Source organism: Hyaena hyaena, unplaced genomic scaffold (genome assembly GCF_003009895.1).
Source record: "Hyaena hyaena isolate Hyena2069 unplaced genomic scaffold, ASM300989v1 scaffold_489, whole genome shotgun sequence".
Lineage (NCBI taxonomy): Eukaryota > Metazoa > Chordata > Mammalia > Carnivora > Hyaenidae > Hyaena > Hyaena hyaena.
The window spans coordinates 219,520-240,249 of record NW_024081120.1 but is presented as its reverse complement, the minus strand read 5'-3'; the positions used below and the strand labels follow the sequence as shown (position 1 = coordinate 240,249).

Below are 20,730 nucleotides of genomic sequence, written 5' to 3'. Positions count from 1 at the left end.
TGCCAGCTACTGTTGTTAAAGTAGCTTATCAATGTTATTTGGCTATGATGTTTGTACAAAATGTTAAATTTGATTTTTCTTGTAGACTTGGTATGGGACTAGTGTATTTAAAAACTATGTTTAGGGGTACCTGGGTGGCTCAAGTAGTTAAGTGTCTGACTCTTGGTTTTGGCTCAGGTCACAATCTCACAGTCTGTGAGTTCAAGCCTTGCATTGAGCTCCTTGCTGACAATGTGGAGCCTATTTGGAATTCTCTCTCTCTCTCTCTCTCTCTCTCTCTCTCTCTCTCTCTCTCTCCCCTACCCGTCTACCTCTTCCTCAACCTCTCCTCTCCCTCGCTGTCTCTCAAAATAAATAAACTGTAAAAATTTTTAAAAATTTAAAAAATTAAAAACTAGATTTAAAGGCATATTCTAGATTTTTCAAATAGGTATATGTATATTTTCTCTATTAAAATATATACATTAAAAAGATATATATATATATCTATTTAATAGAGAAAGTAATAGTTCTCCCAGACCTACTAGTGTATTGATTTTTGTGTTCAATTAAAAATAAAAATTATGTGTGACCTAAGCTGCAAAAATGCAGTCTACTTTGGTTTAGATTTCTTTCCTGAATGATTCATGTTCTATGGATTTAGAAGAGAATGACTACACAGGGAGAAAGAGTATTGGAAATGTGCCAATCGACTATTCTCTGTGGAGTCTTAGGGAAAAAAGATGACAAGATGACAGTAGTAGGCTGGTAGAGGACATTCTTATTTGTCTTAAACTTTATAGAGTGGTGTTTGCAGGTTCCGGTGTCAGACTTTGTGTTGTTAAATACTGACTGTATCATTTATTAAGTACGTGACCTCAGAAAATTTAAGTACCTTCCTTGTGATTCAGTTTCTTCCTTGAAAAAATTAATATAATAATGATACTACATCATAAATTTGTTGTGAGAGTTTAACTGTTTAATAGAAGGGTTAGCATAGTCCCTTGCACATGTCAAGTGTGTATTAAATATGTGATCATATTCTAGAACTTATCTTGACATATTTCATAAGAGTAAAGCATAACTTACTTTTAATCATCATAACATGAAAAAAAAAACATTTGTCGTTAGAGCCATATTTCAAGCTTAGAGAAATGCTACCTCCTCCACTAACATTTAAGTGTGAGCAAAGATTTGTTTTTGTTTTGTTTTGTTTTTTTTCTCTATAGTTTACTGCTGTATCCTCAGTGCTTAGATTAGTGCCTGGACCATACATAGTGTGCTGTCAGAAAATGCTTGTTGAAAGAATTAATCACTGGTCAACTTTCAGTTTCTCCAAGCCAACAAAACCCACCATAATACTTTGTAATAGACAAAATGTTTCTTTTCAGCATCCATCATGGATATACTCTAACCCATGCTAGCAGTCAATCTAATCTTTCATTTTTCTTTTATTTGCTTCCTCCAGGTTCCAACTTTCTAATGGATGTCTTGGATTTTCAGAAAATTCTACTAATCCCTTTAATATCTCACTTGTGGTTTTCTAATATCAGCTATCCCTTATAAAGCAAAATACTCTCTTTACCAAACTCTTATCAAAATTCTCATTCCTGGGGAATATTTTCATATTTGTATACCAAGAATAGTGGTTGATATTTATTGGGTGCTTACTCTTACTGTATATGAGTGGGATGACATTTGTGTAATCTTGTTTAATCTTCACAACAATTTTCAATTATACATATTTTAGAAACCTTCCTAGATGAGAAAATTGAGATTCAGAAAGGTTAATTATTCATTCAAGTCAAAAATTATAAAGGGAAAAACGGATTTTTCACCAGTCTTATATCAATATCAATGCTCTTAAGAACCAAATAAACGGGTGCCTTGGTGGCATCCAACTTTGGCTGATATCATGATCTCATGATTCTTGGGTTCAAGACCCGAATCAGAGTCTCTGCTGTCAGCAGCACAGAGCCCGCTTTGGATCCTCTGTTGCCCTCTGTCTCTCCCCCTCAAAAAAGAAAAATAATAAATAAATAAAATAAACACTTAAAAATAACCAAATAAACTCTCTTCTGCCTGTGTAGTCAGTGTTCAGTATTAAAGCTATCAGGAGATCTGATGATTTCACACACTAAGGCATTAAGGACTGACAATACATTAACTACCAGTTAAAAGGTTACTCTGGATGGATATATTTTCACTCTGAAATATGTTATTTTAAACAAAAATATATTGAACTGAATGAAAGAAATTCTAACGGTGACTTTCAGAACCTGTGACAGGTAAATGAAGTAGATAATTTGGGACTGGAGACTTTCTCAGAGTTAACAACCTTAATATAACTTTGTTCCAAGTTTCATTTTCAAATTCGTCTATATTCTTGCCCTTTTAAACCCTATAAAATATTATCCTCTTTAATTGATTCAATTATTCAACTCATAAACATCCTTTGAATATCTACTGTGTGCCAGGCACTGTTTTAAACTTGTAAGTAAGTGACTTCAGAAAATTCACAACTTATTGAAAGACAAAGACATTTAAACACACAGTTATAGTACTATAGTGTAAACAGCATAAGAAAGGCTGTTACTACAAAATTGAAATGAAAGATACACATAAATGGGTTAAGAGATCAGAAAAACCTTCACTGGATCAGTAACATTTAAACAAAAGTGGGTGGTGGGAGAGTATGGGTACAGTCTAAATATATATATCTCAACTGGAATAGTTTGTGGAGAGAATTCTAGACAGAGCATATAACATATGTAAAGGCATGGAGGGTTGAAAAAATAAAATTTGTTGGGAGAATGAAGATTACCACTATATTGGCCGTGGGTGGCTCTTTAGAAGCTTCCAGAATACTGTTACTTAGATGAGCCAACCTAATTTAAAAGAGATAATTCAAAGACAGAATAAAACCAGAAATGTGAAAAGAATAAACACTGGCAGGTGGGGGACACCTAAGTGGCTCATTCAGTTGAGCATCCAACTAACTCTTGATTTCAGCTCAGGTCATGATCTCAGGGATGTGTGATGGAGCCCATTGTCATGCTCCACGCTGAGCCTGAAGTCTGTTGGAGATTCTCTCTTCCTCCCTTTGCCTCTTCCTCTCACTTATGCCCTTTCTCTTCCTAAAAAAATAATGTAAATAAATAGATACATATTTGTAAATGAGAGGTGGGAGAAATTTAAACACAACTACCATCAGTAAGAACTCAGGTTTAGCTTAATATTGTTAAGATATTTATGTATTATCTATCTACCTAGCTATCTATCATCTATCTATACATTTATATGTAGAAATGTGTATGTATAGGGGTTTGTATACAAATATATATTTCTTTGGTTTGTCAAGTAAGAAAGCCTAAAAGAAATGACACCCCAGTAACAATGAGCACACCTGGGACCAAATCTTAGAGGAATATGCCTTGGAGAATGGCTGACTTAGAAGTAGGGAAGGAAATGTATAAGATGAGACTGGAGAATCTTGCTGCCAAAAAGAAAGTCAGTGCTGAAAGAAAAAGGAAACAAAAACACATTAGTGTTCACTCAGGCAGCACATGTACGAAAATTAGAATAATCTAGAGAAAGCCAGCATGACCCCTGCTCAATGATGACATGCAAATTCATGAAGTGATCCATATTAAAACAAACAAAGAAACAAACAAATATTATTGACGTTTGTAAAAAAAAGCTAACGGAAAGAGTTTCCAATGGTCAAATTTAGATAGAACAATTAGAGCAACAAAATAAAATAGCATTGGAATAAAATGCAAAATATAAAATAAGTGTCCATGAGTCCATAAATATAAATCAATAATTTAATGAATTAATAAGTGAAAGAAGAAGAAATAAATCTTCCATAAAGAATTCAAATAATTTATTTAGATTTTCTGCCTTAAAAGAGGAGAAATATAACTGTCCACTCATGACATATAGACTGTGCACAGAAACTCTGTTCCAAAGAGTAAAGAATAAAAATGGGAGGAAAAGAATAACTTCACAGTGGGGAAAATTACAAACATTCATCTAGAGAATGAATGGTCGTGGTTAACATCAGCAGTCACAAGTCATGCTGGTGTGGAGTACGCTTGATATGATATAGTGAAAACGACACCTCCTCTGTGATCTTCCTCTCTAAAACCCAAGTTTACTCAGGAGAAAAACCTGAGACAAGTCCCAATAGAGGGGCATCGTACAATACCTAATCAGTACTCCTCAAGAACTTCCAACATCATTAAAGAGTAAATTTGAGAAACTCCTCATAGCCAAGAGGAGCTTAATGAGAGATGACAAGTAGATGCATGTAGTATCATAGATGGGATCTTAAAAAAGAACTTTAGATAAAAATTAAGGATTTAGGAATTAACTCTTCTTCTATTTCTTACTGATTTTTTTTTTTTTGAGAGAGAGAGAGAAAGAACACAAGCAAGGGAGAGGGGAAGAGGGAGAAAGATAATATTTTTAATTAATTAATTAATTAATTTTGAATATTTATTTTTGTTTGTTTGTTTATTGTCAATTTGGTTTCCATATAAAACCCAGTGCTATTCCAACAAGTGCCCTCCTTCATGTCCATCTTTCCCCCTCTCCACCAGCCCCTCAACCCTCAGTTTGTTCTCAGTATTTAAGAGTCTTTTATGGTTTGCCTCCCTCCTTCTCCTCATCTATATTTTTCCCTTTCCCTTCCCCCTGGTCCTCTGTTAAGTTTCTCCTGTTTCACATATGAGTGAAAACATAGGGTATCTGTCCTCCTCTGCCTGACTTATTTCACTTAGCATAACACCCTCAAGTTCCATCCACGTTGCTAGAAATGGCCAGATTTCATTCCTTCTCATTGCCATGTAGTATTCCATTGTATAGAGAAACCACATCTTCTTGATCCATTCATCCATTGATGGACATTTAGGCTCTTTCCATGATTTGGGTATTGTTGAAAGTGTTGCTATAAACATTGGGATACATGTGTCCCTATGCCTCAACACTTCTGTATCCCTTGGGTAAATTCCTAGCAGTGCTGTTGCTGGGTCACAGGGGAGTTCTATTGTTAATTTTTTGAGGAACCTCCACAGTTTTCCAGTGGTGCTGGAGGGGCTGCATCAGTTTACATTCCCACCAACAGTGTAGGAGTGTGCCTGTTGGGAGAGAGAAAATCTTAAGCAGGATCTGTGCTCAGCCTGACGTGAGGTCCCATTCTATGACCCTGAGGTCATGACTGAGCTGAAATCAGAAGTCAGACATTCAACCAACTGAGCCACCCAGGTGCTGCTTACTAATTTTATTTTCAAAGTGATCTTTATATAATTTGGTGTCAAACAATATTGGTTAATATGCTTTAAGGAAATGTTGACCAAAATTCCTGAGAAGCTGTGTGCTGCAGTAAACTGTTAATGAGTAAATTGTATTTTTGTCCTGTCTTAGGCTGTGGTAAGCCAAAGACATTGGCTGGGTAAGTCATTCTCTCCTGTCCAGACCTCAATTCCCCATGTCAACTTGAACCTTAGCTTTGCTTATTATAGTATTCATGCATATAAGAGCTCTACTGCGGGATCTGAGGGCCATGTCCAGCTATAAACAATTCATATGAGAAATTATAGAGCCTCCAAGGCAATATCCCATCACCAGGAAAAATAAACTCCAGACACACATGGTACCAAAAACTATTTCAGGGTCTAATGGGGAAGTAAGAGAAGAGGGAAATTGAACAGCCCAGTGTTAAGTATCACATTATTTATAGTCTACTGTTCACCAGTGTGTGCCTAAATTGGAGGAGATGGATTTGGTAGAAAGTACAGATATAATTATTTGCCTAAAATCTCTAAAAGTCAAAGCACTGCTTAGGGACTTATGGATTAGCATAGCTAGGAAGTAAGATTTTTGCCCACATATGAGAACATGTTATATTTCTTTATGCATTAAAACCTCAGAGATCTCAACTTTCTTTGCAAGTTCCAACAGTTCTGAGATATTAACACATCACAATAGTTTTCATCCAATGAGACACAATGTGGTACTGGTTCATTGTGACTTTGGCAGTTACCAGAGATGTCTCTGCAGAGATGACACAGACATGGAGGTTTGGGTGTTTTGAGTTCCATTGTTCATGCCCCTATAGAGCAGCTCAGAGAAGACTTTCTTTGAGTTTGGGACAAATGTAGAATGAATAGAATGGATTCTGATGCCTACAATGGTAAACAAAGATAGACTCAGGAAAATAATATTTGTTATTATTATGCTTGAGGAATAAAAGTTGAAAAACAAAATAGGGGATTTCAAAGTGATTAATCACAAAAAAACTGGTGTTTCATAAAATTTGAAGTAGAACTCTAATAGCAGATAAATTGAAGTTACTCTCATAAGAGTACTATGCTTTCTGATCTTATAGTCTCAAATTTTGGTTTCTCCCATATCTCCTGAGAAAATCTAAGAATATTCTTAATGTGACATAAGGGCATTCCAGAACCCAGAATGAAAAACTCTTAACTGAATGATGGCTAAGTTTCTGCCTACCTATAAAAATTTATTGGCTCTAAGCCAGGGAGGTTTATTATAGGAATATTGTTGCTGACTCTCTAGATTGTGAGGAAATGAGGAGAAAAAAAAAAAACCCAGCAGACACAAATCCTTAGGAGTAGCTGAAATTATAGCTTGGCTGTTTGAAGAAGGTCATACAGCTTTTCCATCTTTAAACTAATAGAGAAATATTAATATTCTGAACCTTGGCTCCTGCCAAGTTTCCATCCAAAGTTTCCCAGGTTAACTATTTACATGTCAGTCACTCATAAACAAACAAACAAACAAACAAACAAAATGTTTTCTTGTCTGACATTCTTGACCACATGACCAAGATTAAAAGGAACTCCAAGAGAAACAAGGAAAACAGCCTGTTTCTACTACTGGCAATCTACTTCATTCAGCTCCTCTGTAAAAATGTCAGGAAATAAGGCACTGATGTAGCTCAGTTTGGGAAGAAGTTAAAAAAATGTTGGGAAAGAATGAGTATTTTGAAACTGAATTATAGGCAGTCCAGGGAAAGAAGAGATAAGATATCAAAGACTCCCAGGGCACTTCAAATGTAAGCCCTAATAAAAGAAAAACAGACAGAAATGAGTGAAAAAACTTAAACTTTTAAAAAAGATAAACTGATTGTGGGCTACTTGTCAATCAATGGGTGCCATAAGCCAATCAGATGGAAAGAGAGTCCATAGGGTTAGAAAAAAAATTGATTGTGTTAAATTGGTGGCATTTGGAATATAAATAGGGACAAAAGTTACCAAGTTCATCATTTACATCTATAATGGAGAAGCTGAAATCAAATGATTTCTTTCTTAGTATTCACTAAAGCAACTTAATGGAATTCAAAGTCCATCCAATTGTGACATTTCCCATATAAGGCCACATAGAAACAAATTAATAGACAAGATTCTCTGTAACAATTATAACTGACATAATTTTAGTTTGAAATTACTAAGTAACAAAATACAGTCTTTCACAATTCAGTTAGTGACATGATACCATTTGGAGGGGTAATAAGAATAGTTTTAATCATCTAAATACTAGAAAGAGGACTATTTGTAGAAGTTTCCTGAAGAAATACTTTCTTTGGCCTTGCCTTTGATATTTATATATTTTGCAAGTTTGATTAAGCATTGAAAAGTAAATATTTCAGCATATTACATGAATAACTCTTAGAGGTAATACAATACAACCTGTCTATATAAAATTTACTTTTTTAAAGAAGTTTAAAGAAGTAGTCAGTGTCTCTGGCTTTTATGAATCAATTCTTCCAAATACACAGTCACATTCACTTAGAGAGCAAAGTGTAACAGGTTTTCTTTCCTTCTTTCTTTCTTTCTTTCTTTCTTTCTTTCTTTCTTTCTTTCTTTTTCAGAGCTCATCTGTGTTCTAAGTTCAGAAGGTTAACACACACACACACACACACACACACACACACACACACATAAAACGAGAAAACACTGAGCAATTGTAATTTGAAAATTATGTGATTGAAAACCCAAATTAAGATGAAGAATCAAGATGGTGGAGAAGTAGGGGGACCACAATTTCCCTCGTCCTTCAAATACAGCAATATTGTCATCAAAACACTCAGAATACCTTGGAATATAGGCTGTCGAGAGACAGAAAATACCCACAGGTGGAAAGAGATAGCTTGGTGGAACAGAGTGCATGTTTGTGCATTGGGAGAGATAAAATGGGCAGTGTAAGCGAGTAGTGGTAAATCCCTTTGGTGGAGAAACACAAGGAGGAGACAGAGAGTCTGTGGATGCGTGGTATTGTATTTGGACAAGGGAAAAACCTCTGTGGACCATGCACTAGAGAATGAGAAATACCGGGCAGCCAGTTTCAACTTTACAAATAGCTTAGGAGCAGAAGATCAGAGTTTTCAGGGTTGCTTGACTTTCTCCAGACCAGGCTTGCCCTGTATGTGTGCCTGGCAGGAAGGGGAACCTGCCCGCATGGTAGTGATCTCAGGGGCACACTGGAGAGAGCAGACCCCTTCCTTGAGTACTGTGGAAAGAGGGTATATTGTCTCCCCAAGGATAAAAGACCCTGGCAGGCGTCAGCCAGAGGCCCTTTGGTGGCTGAGCAGAGTGGCACTACACCAGAAACAGGCCACACAGAGCAGGATCCTTTAAGACATCAGGTTTTGAAGACCAGCCGAGCAGGTATTCAAAACCTAGTTTTCAAAACCAGGTAATCAAAACCTCCACCTAGTAGGCGCAGGAGACTGTGGAGTATGACAGACCAGCCACTCACACAGCTCTGTGAGGGCTGCCTGAACAGTGTGGTTTGAGACACCAGTTCCCAGAAGAAGAGATTAAGGTGTTGCCATTTTCCTCCCCAGCACCAACACAGTGGGACTTCAGGGAACAGGATTGCGGCCCCCAGTGGAGGCTGGACCCACTTACCACAAACCCCATACCTCATGCCTGGTAACTTCTTATCTACTCCTGTGGGACTGACACTGACAGAACCAGATGACATCTCCTCCAGACCAGCACAGCCATGGGCCCCAGGCGCCAACAGACAACTCTCATACAGTTTTGTGTGTTCATCTGTTTTATTTTTTTAAATTATTATTCTGGGGCGCCTGGGTGGCTTAGTCGGTTGAGCGTCCGACTTTCGCTTAGGTCATGATCTCGCGGTTCGTGGGTTCGCGCCCCGCGTCGGGCTCTGTGCTGACTGCCAGCTCAGAGCCTGGAGCCTGTTTCAGTCTGTGACTCCCTCTCTCTCTGACCCTCCCCTGCTCACGCTGTCTCTCTCTCGCTCTCCTAGAAATTAATAAAACATCTTAAAAAATTAAATTATTATTCTTTTTCTTCTTTCTTTCCTTCTCTTCTATTTTCCTTTTATTTTCGTTCTACTCTCCTCTTTTTTTTCTTCCCCCTTTGAAATCAGCCTTACAGTTTCTGATTTGATTTTAAGTAATTTCTTATTATATATGATATAACATATAATATATTATGTATATACATATGTAATGTGTATATATGTAATTATATATTATGTATTATGTAATATACATAATATTTAATCCTATATATAATATATTTTTTAATTATATCTTTCTTTCTCTGTTCTGGTTGTTTGCTTAATCAGTTATTTTTACTATATACTTTTTACACTATTTCTGTATCTTTTTTTTTTTCTCACTTTCTTTCCGAATTAAGCCTTGTAGTTTCTTTGATACTTTGCCTACTCTTTTTTGTTCCACTCCTGTCATTTCTCTCTTTCTATAGTATAAGGTTTCTTCCACCTCCCCTTTTTCTTTTTTTTCAGGGTTACTTCAATTAACAAATCAAAGCACACATGGTGGAAGGTCAGATCCACCACTATGAGCTGTTAGATAGAGCAGTCAAAGACACAGCAAAGAGTGCATGCAACACACTCCAAAACACTTCCTGAAATGGCAGCTCTTGGACAGTGTATGATGCTTTGTATTAATATAGTTGTAGTCACAGGTGTAGGACATATAACAAGCTATTAAAACAAGTGACAGAAAACTAGTCAAAATGACAAAATGAAAGAATTCTCTCCAAAAGAAATTCTAGGAATAAATGATAGCCAGAGGATTGCTCAAAATAGATATAAACAATATATATTTAAAAGAATTTTAGAATAATAGTCATAAAACTAATAGTTCAGCTTGATAAAAACATATAAGACAGCAAAGAATCTATTGGTGCAGAGATCAAAGACCTAAGAAATAATCACGATGAATTAAGAAATGCTGTACGTGAGATGCAAAATAAACTAGATGCAGTGATAGCAAGGATGGAAAAAGCAGAGGAGATAATAGGTGAAATAGAAGATAAAATTATGGAAAATGATGAACCTGAGAAAAAGAGGGAAAGGAAATTACTAGACCACAAGGGGAGAATTAGAGACCTAACTGATTCAATGAACAAAATAATATATGTATCATGGGAGTCCTAGAAGAAGAAGAGAGATAGAAAGGAGCAGAAGCCTTATTTGAACAAATTATAGCTGAGAACTACTCTAATCTGGGAAAGGAAGCAGGCATCCAAGTCCTAGAGGCACAGAGATCTCCCTTCAAAAAACCAAAAACAAGTCAGTACCACAACATATCATAGTGAAACTGGCAAAATACAAAGAGAAAGAGAGAATTCTGAAAGCAGCTGTGGACAAATGGGCCTAACCTGAAAGGGTAGACTCATAAGGGTAGTAGCAGACCTGTCCACTGAAACTTGGCAGGCCAGAAGGGAGTGCTAGGAAATATTCAATTAGTTGAACAGAAAAAATATGCAGCCAATAATTATTTTTCCAGCAAGGCTGTCATCCAGAATAGATAGAGAGATAAAGGCTTTCCCACAAACAAAAACTAAAGGAGTTCATGACCACTAAACCAGGCCTGCAGGAGATCCCATGTGGGACTCTATGAGTGGAAAGCAGCAAAGACTACAAAGGACCCCACTACAAACACTAAAGCTACAGAGAACACAATGACACTAAATCCATATCTTTCAAAAATTACTCTGAATATAAATGGATTAAATGCCCCAATCAAAGACATAGGGTATTAGAATGGATATACTCCCTGCAAGAAACTCGTTTTAGACCTGAGGACACCTGCAGATTGAAAGTAAGAGAATGGAGAACCATGTATTATGCTCCTGGATATCTAAAGAAAGCTGAAGTAGCCATATGTATATCAGACAAACTAGATTTTAAAACAAAGACTGTAATTGGGGAGCCTGGATGGCTTAGTCGGTTAAGAGCCCAACTTTCGCTTAGGTCATGATCTTGCAGTTCGTGGGTTTGAGCCCCACGTCGGGCTCTGTGCTGACTGCCAGCTCAGAGCCTGGAGCCTGTTTCAGTCTGTGACTCCCTCTCTCTCTGACCCTCCCCTGCTCACGCTGTGTGTCTCTCTCTCTCCTAGAAATAAATAAAACATTTTAAAAAATTAAAAAAAACAACAAAACAAAGACTGTAACAAGAGATGAAGAAGGTGATTATATCATAATTAAAGGGTCTATTTATCAAGATCTAACAATTGTAAATAATTATGACCCCAACTTTAACACTCAAATATATAAATCAATTAATCATAAACATAAATAAATGTATAGATAACAATATTGTGATGATATGGGACTTTAATTCTCCACTTACAGTAATGGACAGATTATATAGGCAGAAAATCACTAAGGAAACTGTAGTTCTGAATGACACTTTGGACCAGATGGACTTAACAGATATATTCAGAACTTTTCATTCAAAAGCAGCAGAATACACACTCTTCTCGAGTGCACATGGAACAGTCTATGAATTAAATTGCATGCTGGGTCACAGAACAGCCCTTAACAAATAAAAAAGGATTGAGATCAAGCCATGCATATTTTCAGATCACAATACTATGAAATTTGAAATTAACCATAAGAAAAAACTTTGGAAAGCTTCCAAATACATGGATGTTAAAGAACATCTTACTAGAGAATAAATAGATCAACCAGGAAATTAAAGAAAAAAATTAAAAGTACAAATATGGAAGCAAATGAAAATAAAAACATGACAGTACAATCCCTTTGAGATGCAGCAAAGGCAGTCCTAATTGAAAATACATCACAATCCAAGCCTATTTCAAGAAGCAAGAGAGGTTCCAAATACAGAACCTAACCTCACACCTAAAGTAACTAGAAATACAGCAGCAAAGAAAGCCAAGAGTCAACAGAAGAAGAGAAATAACAAAGATTAGAGAAGAAAATACAATATAGAATACAAAAATCTATTATAACAGACCAATTAATCTAATTGCTGGCTTTTTGAAAGAATAAACAAAATTGATAAACCTTAGCCAGACTTTTCAAAAAGAAAAGAGAAAGGGCTCAAATGAACAAAATAATGAATGAAAGAGGAAAGATCACAACTAGCAACACAGAAATACAAACAATTATTAGAGAATACTATGAAAAAATTATATCAACAAACTAGACAAATTCCTAAACACCCACACACTACCAAAACCCAAAAGGGAAGAAATAGACCATTTGAACAGACTCATAACCAGAATCCCAGAGGAATACTATCAGACATTTAAATCAGAGTTAATAAGTACTGATTGGAGCATCTACATGCTTATCGTTGTGCTTTGGAGGACAAAAATGGTTGCTGGAGAAATGCCAGACTTCCTTCAAGTGTTCAAGTAACGTAAATTATATTTGCCTCCGCTTGAGTGGTTTGGGAAATAGAAGTACAAAATTCAAGCCAAATGAATAAACATTTATAGAGTATGTACTCTACACTACCTTGGCACAAAATGTTAGGATATAAAGATAAATACACGAATGCTTCTCTTGAACTCAGGACCCAGAAGGAATTTGCCTTAATCTTTCTCATCAGGCTGTATTATCATAGGTATTTCTATAATAGCAAGGTTTCAATTTGTCCCCACCTTTAAAATTTTATATAAATAAATGTGACATTGTGAAAAGAATAAAGTCATTTCCTCTCATAAAAATAAATAAATCAGAGTTAATAAGTTAATAGCTATTCAAAAAAAAAAGAAAGAAAGAAAAGAAAGAAAAAGAGAAAAGAAAGACAGAAAAAAAGAAACAGAAGGAAAGCTTCCAGACTCATTCTATGAAGCCAGCATTACCTTGATTCCCAACCGAGAAAAAGACCCCAATAAAAAGGATAATTATAGGCCAATATCCCTAATGAACATGGATGCAAACATTCTCAGCAAGATACTAGCGAACTGAATCCAACAGTATATTAAAAGAATGATTTTCCATGACCAAGTTGGATTCGTTCCTGGGCTGCAGGTCAGCTTCAATATTTGCAAATCAATCAGCATGATACATCACATTAATAGAAGGAAGGATAGGAACTTACGATCCTGTCAATAGATGAAGGAAAAGTCTTTGACAAAATACAGCACAGTTTCTTAATAAAAATCCTCAAGAAAGTGGGAATAGAAGGAATTTACCTTAACATCATAAAGCCATATATGAAAGGCCCACAGCTAATATCATCCTCAATGGGGAAAAACTGAAAGCTTTTCCCCTGAGATCAGGAACATGAGAGGGATGTTCACTCTCACCATTGTTGGTTAACACAGTGTTGGAAGCCCTAGCCTCAGCAATCAGACAACAGAATGAAATAAATAAAAGGCATCCAAATTGGGAAAGAAGAAGTCAAGCTTTCACTTTATACAGATAACATGATATTCTCCGTGGAAAACCTGAAAGACTCTAGCAAATAACTGCTAGAACTGATACATGAATTGAGCAAAAGTCTCAGACTATAAAATATATGTATAGAAATCAGTTGCAGTTCCAAACACCTATAATGAAGCAAGAAAAAAAGATATCAAGGAATCTTTCCCTTTTATAATTGCACCAAGGACCATAAAATACCTAGGAATAAACTTAACCAAAGAGGCAAAAGATCTGTATGCTGAAAACTACAGGAAGCTTATGAAAGAAGACACACACACAAATATTCATGCAGAGGAATGAAACTGGACCACTTTCGTATGCCATATACAAAAATAAATTCAAAATGAACGAAAGAGCTAAATGTGATAATGGAAACCATTAAAAGCCTGAAGGAGTAAATAGGCAACAACCTCTTTGACCTCAGCTGTAGAAACTTCTTACTTGACACGTCTCTGAAGGCAAGAGAAACCAAAGCAAAGCAAAAGTGAACTTTTGGGACCTCATCAAAATAAAAATCTTCTGCACAACAAAGGAAATAGTCAACAAAACTAAAAGGCAACCAACAGAATGGAAGAAGATATTTTCAGATGACATATTGGATAAGGGGTTAGTATCCAAAATCTATCAACTTGACCAAAGTCAACACCCAAATAATACAGTGAATAAATGGGCAGAAGACATGAATAGACATGTCTTTTCCAAAGACATGAACTTTTCCAAAGAAGACATCCAGATGACTAACAGACACATGAAAAGATGCTCAACATCACTCATCATCAGGGAAATATAAATCAAAATCACATTGAGATAACATTTCACACTGGTCAGAATGGATAAAATTAACAACTCAGGAAACAACAGATGTTGGTAAGGATGTGGAGAAATAGGAACCCTCTTGCACTGTTGGTGGAAATGCAAACTGGTGAAGCCACTCTGGAAAACAGCGTGGAGGTTCCTCTAAAACTTACAAATAAAGTTTCCCTCTGACCCAGCAATAGCACTACTAGGAATTTCTCCGAAGGATATAGGAGTGATGAATCATGGGGGCACACGTACCCCAGTGTTTATATTAGCACTATCAATAATAACCGAATTATGGAAAGAGCCCGGATGTCCATTAGCTTATGAATGGATAAAGAAGATACAGTGTATATATATACACAATGACATACTACTTGCTGACGAAAAAGACTGAAATCTTGCCTTTTGCAACAATGTGGACAGAACTGGAGGGTATTATGGAAAATAAAATAAGTCAGTCAGTGAAAGATAGATATCATGTGTTTTCACTCATGTATGGAATTTTGAAACTTAACAGAAGACCATAGGGGAAGGCAAGAAAAAATACATACAAACATAGAGGGAGGCCAACCGTAAGAGACACTGAAATACGGAGAACAAAGTGAAGGTTGATGGAGGTGAAGGTTTGGGGAAGCACAGAAAATGGGTAATGAGCATTGAGGAGGGCACTTGTTAGGATGAGACCTGGGAGTTGTATGTAAGTGATGAATCATGGGAATCTACTCCCAAAGCCAAGACTGCACTGTATACACTGTATGTTAGCTAACTTGACATAACTTATTTTTGTAAAATATTTTTTAAAAAAATAATAAGAAAACCCAAATTGAGATACTCAGATTTTGGCTTCACAGTTAGGAGAAATAAAAATATATTTCTCATTTATACTTCTAAAGTCTTTAGTGAGAATTTTCCTTAAAGGCAATTAGCTAACTAAAATAATTATTTCATATGACATATATAAAGAATTATTGATTTGCCTAGTCCATAATTTTGAGTTGTGCTCCATTTAAAAATACACCTTTGTCCAACATCTCTCTCCAGAGCCAATGAATGCAAATTATCTTCAATGTTCTGACACCTTTCCACTTATAGTATTTGTTTACCTACAGAATTTTCTACAGCTCAGGCAACTTGTATTATTTATTTAAATAAATAACAACAAAAACAACAACCACAGCAAAACTCCATGTCAGAAAATAAATATCGAAATGGATTTCACCAAGTACCTTTATATTTAAAAATACACATATAGCACAGTGGAAAATAATTTTTATCATGTACTTTTTTAGTGTCTTCTTAAAATATTTGAGATATTACATTCTTAGTTATTTTAAGTGTGATAACTATAATGTTCCTTTTAAAACTAACTATATTTGGAGAGGAGGGGTCAAGATGGCTGAGAAGTAAGGAGCTCCGTACTTGCACTCGCGCCCATACATCACACAGAAAAGATCTGAAGCCATTGGAAACCTTACAAAACCTGAGAGAATGAGAGAAAAAGGACGCAGAATCCACTGAGAGAGCCTTCTAACGGCTACCTCAAGAAACAAGCCAGAGTACACAAGGTGGAGAGGCCCAAATATCACTACGAATAGGAAAATAAAATAACCAAGGTCCCAACAAGAGAGACCAAGAGATACCATTCAAAAAACACTCTCTGAAAGGATAGGCCCTGGACAGTCAAAGAGTCTTCTTGGATATAGCAGCGCTCATAGATACAGAGAACATAACCGGTCTTTAAAACCAACAAGAGCCGGAAAGCTAACTAAAATGATGAAACGAAAGAGCTCTCCTCCAAAGAAACTCCAAGAAGAAATGACAGCTAATGAACTGCTCAAAACAGATATCAGCAGCATAACTGAACAAGATTTTAGTATAATAATGGTAAAATTAATAGCTGGGCTTGAAAAAAACATAGGGGACATCAAAGAAACTATGGCTACAGACAGAATGGAAAATAAAAATAGGCATGAAGAATTAAAAAATGCGATAAATGAGATACATAATAAATTAGAGGTCTCCAATGCACGGATTGAAGAGGCAGAAAGGAGAATAAGTGATTTAGAAGACACCATTATAGAAAAACAAGAAGCTGACAAAAAAAGAGACAAACTGATCCAGGAACAGGAAAGAAGAATTCGAGAGCTCAGCGATACGGTCAAACGCAACAATATCCGTATCATAGGAATCCCAGAAGAGGAAGAGAGAGGGAAAGGTGCTGAAGGAGTCCTGGAACAAATTATAGCAGAGAACTTCCCCGACCTGGGGAAGGAAGTAAATGTGGAAATACAAGAGGCTCAGAGGACTCCCCTCAGACGTAACTTGAATCGATCTTCTGCACGACATATCATAGTAAAAATGGCCAAATACAAGGACAAAGAGAGAATTTTGAAAGCAGCTAGGGAGAAAAGGGCCCTAACATACAAAGGGAAACCTATCAGAGTGGTGACAGACCTATCTACTGAAACTTGGCAGGCTAGAAAGGAATGGCAGGAAATCTTCAATGTGATGAACAGTAAAAATATGCAGCCAAGAATCCTCTATCCAGCAAGCCTGTCATTCAAAATAGAAGGAGAGATAAAAACCTTTCCAAATAAACAGAAATTGAAAGAATTTGTCACCACGAAGCCAGCCCTACAAGAAATCCTGAGGGGGATGCTCTGAAGGAAAGGTTGCAAGGAACAAAGATACCAGAGACACCACCACAAACATGAACCCTACAAAAGATACAAAGACTCTAAACCCACATATTTCAATAATAACACTGAATGTAAATGGGCTGAATGCTCCAATCAAAAGACATAGGGTAGCAGAATGGATTAAAAAACAAAATCCATCAATATGCTGTCTACAAGAAACTCATTTTAGACGGGAAGATACCTTCAGATTAAAAGTAAGGGGATGGAGAAATATATATCATGCTACAGGAAATCAAAAGAAAGCCGGAGTAGCGATACTTATATCAGACAAACTGGACTTTAAATTAAAGACAATCACAAGAGATGAAGAAGGGCACTACATAATAATTACAGGGTCCATCCATCAGGAAGAACTAACAATCATAAATGTCTACGCACCGAATATGGGAGCACCTAAATATCTAAAACAATTAATCACAAACAGAAACAAGCTTATAGATAAGAATGTGCTAATAGCAGGGGACTTTAATACTCCGCTTACAGCAATGGATAGGTCAACCAGACAGAAAATCACTAAAGAAATAATGGACTTGAAAGACACATTGGACCAGATGGATCTGACGGATATATTTAGAACTTTACATCCTGAGGCCAGGGAATTTACTTTCTTCTCAAGTGCGCATGGCACATTCTCCAAGATAGATCACATACTGGGACATAAAGCAGCCCTCAATAAATATAAAAGAATAGAGATCATACCATGCACACTGTCAGATCACAATGCTTTGAAACTTGAAATCAATTACAGGAAGAAGTCTGGAAAACCGCCAAAAACATGGAGGTTAAAGAACACCCTTCTAAAGAATGAATGGGCCAATCAGGCAATTAGAGAGGAAATTAAAAAATATATGGAAACAAATGAAAATGAAAACACAACAATTCAAAATCTATGGGATGCGGCCAAGGCAGTCCTAAGAGGAAAGTACATTGCTCTCCAGGCCTATTTCAAGAGATTAGAAAAAGCACAAGTCCAAAATCTAACAGCTCACCTAAAGGAGCTAGAGGCAGAGCAACAAGAACGCCCTAAACCCAGTAGAAGAAGAGAAATAGTAAAAATTAGAGCAGAAATAAACAACATAGAGACCAAAGAAACAATTGAACAGATCAATGAAACCAAGAGTTGGTTTTTTGAAAAAGTAAACAAAATTGACAAACCTCTAGCCAGGCTTATCAAAAAGAAAAGAGAGAGCACCCAAATAGACAAAATTATGAATGAAAATGGACTTATTACAACCAACCCCTCAGAAATACAAGCAATTATCAGGGAATACTATGAAAAATTATATGCCAACAAATTGGACAACTTAGAAGAAATGGACAAATTCCTAAACACACACTCACTACCAAAATTCACACGGGAAGAAATAGAAAACCTGAACAGACCCATAACGAGTGAAGAAATCGAATCAGTGATCAAAAATCTCCCAACAAATAAGAGCCCTGGACCTGATGGTTTCCCTGGGGAATTCTACCAGACATTTAAAACAGAATTAATCCCAATTCTTCTCAAGCTATTCCAAAAAATAGAAGTCGAAGGAAAACTCCCGGACTCATTTTATGAAGCCAGCATCACTCTGATTCCCAAGCCAGACAGAGATCCAGCAAAAAAAGAGAACTATAGGCCAATATCCTTGATGAATACGGATGCAAAAATTCTCAACAAGATCCTTGCAAATCGAATCCAGCAGCATATCAAAAGAATCATCCACCAAGATCAAGTGGGATTCATTCCTGGGTTACAGGGCTGGTTCAACATTCGCAAATCAATCAATGTGATCCATCATATCAATAAAAGAAAAGATAAAAACCATATGATCCTGTCAATAGATGCAGAAAAAGCATTTGACAAAATACAGCATCCCTTCTTAATAAAGACTCTCGAGAAAGTTGGGATAGAAGGAACCTACTTAAACATCATCAAAGCCATCTATGAGAAGCCTTCAGCTAACATCATCCTCAACGGGGAAAAACTGAGAGCTTTCCCCCTGAGATCAGGAACACGACAGGGATGTCCACTCTCACCACTGTTGTTTAACATAGTGCTGGAAGTCCTAGCATCAGCCATCAGACAACAAAAGGAAATCAAAGGCATCAGAATTGGCAAAGAGGAAGTCAAACTTTCACTCTTCGCAGATGACATGATACTCTACATAGAAAACCCGACAGACTCCACCAGAAGCCTACTAGAACTGATCCAAGAATTCAGCCAAGTTGCAGGGTACAAAATCAACGTACAGAAATCGGTTGCATTTTTATACACCAATAATGAAGCAACAGAAAGAGAAATCAAGAAACTGATCCCATTCACAATTGCACAAAAAACCATAAAATACCTCGGAATAAACCTAACCAAGGATACAAGAGATCTGTATGATGAAAACTATAGAAAACTTATGAAGGAAATTGAAGAAGACACAAAGAAATGGAAAAACATTCCATGCTCATGGATAGGAAGAATAAATATAGTTAAGATGTCATTACTACCTAAAGCACTCTACACATTCAATGCAATTCCAATCAAAATTGCACCAGCATACTTCTCAAAACTAGAACAAACTATCCAAAAATTTGTATGGAACCACAAAAGACCCCGAATAGCCAAAGTAATACTGAAAAATAAAACCAAAACGGGAGGTATCACCATCCCAGACTTCAGCCTCTACTACAAAGCTGTCATCCTCAAGACAGTATGGTATTGGCACAAAAACAGACACATAGACCAATGGAACAGAATTGAGAACTCAGAAGTGGACCCAAAAGTATACAGCCAACTGATCTTTGACAAAGCAGGAAAGAATATCCAATGGAAAAAAGACAGCCTTTTTAACAGATGGTGTTGGGAGAACTGGACAGCAACATGCAGAAGAATGAAACTAGATCATTTTCTCACACCATGCACAAAAATCAACTCAAAATGGATAAAGGACCTGAACGTGAGACAGGAAACTATCAACACCCTAGAGGAGAAAGCAGGAAACAACCTCCTTGACCTCCACCGCAGCAACTTCTTACTTGACACATCCCCAAAAGCAAGGGAATCAAGAGCAAAAATAAACTGTTGGGACCTCATCAAGATTAAAAGCTTCTGCACAGCCAAGGAAACAACCCAGAAAATTAATAGGCAACCAACGGAATGGGAAAAGATAGTTGCAAATGACATATCAGATAAAGGGTTAATATCCAGAATCTATAAGGAACTCACCAAACTACACGCCCGAAAAACAAACAACCCAGTGAAGAAATGGGCAGAAGACATGAACAGACACTTCTCCAAAGAGGACATCCAGATGGCCAACAGACACATGAAACGATGCTCAGCATCCCTCCTCATCAGGGAAATACAAATCAAAACCACACTGAGATACCACCTCAAGCCAGTCAGAGTGGCTAAAATGAGCAAATCAGAGAACTCTAGATGCTGGCGAGGATGTGGAGAAACGGGCACCCTCCTACACTGTTGGTGGGAATGTAAACTGGTACAGCCCCTCTGGAAAACAGTGTGGAGGTTCCTCTTGAAACTAACAATAGAACTCCCCTAGGAC

General features: G+C 36.7%; 1 non-coding gene across 1 annotated transcript; it reads left to right on the top strand.

Annotated features, from left to right (window-relative positions):
- The first annotated feature begins 3,526 nt into the window (after positions 1 to 3,526).
- Positions 3,527 to 3,633, top strand: LOC120246785. The gene has a single exon (XR_005532144.1). It is a non-coding gene; the product is annotated as a U6 spliceosomal RNA (small nuclear RNA).
- Positions 3,634 to 20,730: the final 17,097 nt, after the last annotated feature.